Source organism: Juglans regia, chromosome 12 (genome assembly GCF_001411555.2).
Source record: "Juglans regia cultivar Chandler chromosome 12, Walnut 2.0, whole genome shotgun sequence".
NCBI classification, from domain to species: domain Eukaryota; kingdom Viridiplantae; phylum Streptophyta; class Magnoliopsida; order Fagales; family Juglandaceae; genus Juglans; species Juglans regia.
In genome coordinates this window covers 23,703,179-23,706,516 of record NC_049912.1, presented here as the reverse complement: position 1 = coordinate 23,706,516, position 3,338 = coordinate 23,703,179, and the positions used below count along the sequence as shown (strand labels likewise).

Sequence of the window (3,338 nt, the reverse complement as noted above, 5' to 3'; positions counted from 1 at the left end):
ATATTACGTACCCTAGAATATTTTCTAAAATATGATGTGTATTTTGATATTGATGGCCTTATTTGTTTTTAAAATTAAGTATTAAAAGAAGTATATTATATATAGATAAGAGATAATACTCTATTTACAGAAAAATTAGATTAATCTTTCAAATTGTTATATTACTTATAGATCATATTATTAATAAAAATAATATTAATATTTATTTTGCATCTCAAAATTTTTAATAAAATATTATTATTATTTTAAAATTAAAGCGTCATATCCTTAATCACCTTAGGCCACAAAACATATTCAGCCCCCCCGGTAGTAGGAAAGTACTAAGGCTGCCCATGAAACTGCATGACTTGGGTCTTACCCCAATTCCTCGTCAATAAACTAGCTTTGACGTCCTATATACGGTCTCCGCGAGCAGCTTCTTAGTCCAAATTATTAACGTATACTTCAGGCTAAATTGACTAATACGCTCAAGAAAAATAGGTCTGCTTTCACATGTCCCGCTAGAACATACTAGCTAGACGCGGTCAGCAGTCTCTAAATAGCATGCAATCCATGAGCCTTCTGCAACATCCATCCGTACAGTACGTTAATTGCTTGATTTCACCATTTAGTAGTCATGTCTGCTAAAAGTTTTTCCCTCTTTTCCTTGATCACTCTCGGCCTCCTCCTTACCCTCATTGCCCTCCTTTCTCATACAACATCTCCGCCCGACTCTTATGACCAAAACACATTATAAAAAAATTATTTATTTGTGATCGGTTAATTCTAGAAAAATGATTATTTACAGTTAAAATAAGTCTATTTTAATCACAAAAATCTATTTTTCTTATAATGACATCACCTTTTAGATTTCTCAAGCATCTTCAAGGATGCCACAAGGGTAAGAAGGTCAAAGGCATTCAAGACCTCAAATTGTATCTTGAAAAGTTTGGTTATTATCACCAAACCAAAGCAACACCCATGCCAATGATGATGATTTTAATGAACTCTTGGAATCAGCTATCAAAACATACCAACAAAATTACCATCTAATGGCCACTGGGATTTTGGATGTTGAAACGGTATCCAAGATGATGGCGCCTCGTTGTGGCGGAGCAGATATCATCAATGGTACAAACTCGATGCAATTATGGCAAGAAGAATCATCACCACCACAAGGGCTCATTTCATACCGTCTCTCATTATAGTTTCATGTCTCCAAGTGCCCCAAAGTGGCCAATCTCAAAGTATCATCTCACCTACAGGTTTCTCCCAGGAACTCCAACTCAAGCCATGAGTCCCGTCGCACAAGCTTTCCGAACTTGGGCAGGAAACACGCACTTCACCTTCTCGCAGGCTCAAGGCCAGTCAAACACATATATCATTATCGGTTTTGGTAGTAGGGATCATGGAGACGGGAATCCTTTTGATGGAACTGGTGGAACCATTGCTCATGCTTTTGGGCCAACAGATGGAAGGTTCAATTATGATGCAGATGAGCCCTAGAGTGTGGGTGCTACTCCCGATGTATATGACTTGGAGACAGTTGCTTTGCATGAAATTGGGCACCTTCTTGGACTCGGGCATAGCTCAGTTCAAGGATTAATCATGGAACCCAGTATCTCTCCAGGAATGACTAAAGGCTTGCATGCAAATGATATTGCTGGAATTAAAGCCTTGTATATCACTACAAGAAAATTATTTATTTGCTGTCAATTCTTTCCTATGAAAAGGATTATTTCAAGCCCAGATGAGTTCTAAAATTTGTTCAAAACCAGACCAAACCGAATCGATTACACCCCTAGCAGAAAACAAAATTTCACAATTATTGCGTTATTTGCTCAAACGAGCCTTGAGTGAACTTTCGGTTTAATGTTCATAATTTTTAATATAACATTTGGTATAATATAGAAATTTACTATATAACATGTTAAAAAAAAAAAGATGAGAAGTTCCTTTGAAGAGAGCAAGAATTAGAGGAACCAACTCTCAAGTCTCAATTTGTGCAGTGCCATCTTGTAAACGATAAACCGGAAAATTTAGGCTAGACTGGACCGAAATTAAAAAAATTGAAAGTTCCAGTTTTTTATGATGAGTTAGTTCGTATTAGTTCTTAAATTTTCAAAAACAAGTGTATATCAATTCATTTTTAAAATTTCTCCAAAAACGGACTAAACCGTACTAGTTACACCATTGCTAGTAAAAACCATAATTTTACAATTATTGCGTTATTCACTCGAGCGAGCCTTGAGCGAACTCTCTGTTTGATGTTCTCTCAAGTGACATCTCAATGAGTGTCAAGCGAATTCTCTGCCTGAGCTTCACTCAATTAATCTGTCACGCGAACGTGGAGTAAAGTTTTTGTCTGGCAAATCTTTCTATCTGGCGAATCTCAAGTCATAAATAGGGTCAAAAAAAATTTCTAGGGCCGTTGCCCTCAAATTATCGGCCCAAGACTCGTTGGAAATTTAAAAAAAAAAAAGAAAAAAGAAGTAGACATGACGAATTATTGTCAAGTCAGCTCATCAAATTGAGCCGCTAGTAGAATGAACTAGACTCCACAATTCCAACGATTCTCCTAGTTGGAGACTAGTACATAAGGGTGCTAAGGGGTGGTTCCCACTGACACAACTAGAAAAAAAAGTAAACAAAAGAGAAAATCCATAAAATAATATAAATCCACACACAATACATGATTGTGAGAGGAAAAGAGGGTTTGAAAGTCAGCATCCCAGAGAGAGAGAGGGAGAGAGAGGTAGGGAGAAAGACTGGGGGAGGGGGTTAAGTTAAAGACTTGGGGAAGAGAGACTAGAGGAGGGCAGTGGCCGAAAATGACGTCGTTTCATCGTTTCTCTTGAAACAAATTTGTTATCAAAATGACGTCGTTTTAGCAATTAATTTATATAAATATATGTATATTGCACGTACAATTATATTTATATAATCATATATTTTTGGGCTGGGCTTCAGCCCAGGTTTGGGGTGTAGGGTGTGGAGGGGGGCAAGCTTGGGCCCAAATTGTCCCCTGACCCCATGCTGCCTAAACAGGGCCAGGGTGGTGGATGCGAGATGGCAGGGGAGGTGCCCTGTCGCCCATCCCATTTACTACAACCAACACATCACCATCTGCCCTAAAAAATGAAATCCTCCACCTCTACAACTCATAGCCCATGTCTTCAAGTTAGAAGATAAACTGAAGTTGTGCACAACTTCAACTTCTCGAGCTGTAACACCATTTGTCAACATATCTGTAGAGTACTTGCTTCCAATATTCTCAAGTATAAATTGAGCATTATCAAGTGAGATCGAATGAAATGTAGGATCCTTTGTGAGGAATATAGCACTCTGATGATCACTAT

At 37.9% G+C, this 3,338-nt stretch overlaps 1 pseudogene; it reads left to right on the top strand.

Moving 5' to 3' along the window:
- Nucleotides 1-616: 616 nt before the first annotated feature.
- On the top strand, nucleotides 617-1,740 carry LOC108980626 (annotated as a pseudogene).
- The last annotated feature ends 1,598 nt before the right edge of the window (nucleotides 1,741-3,338 follow it).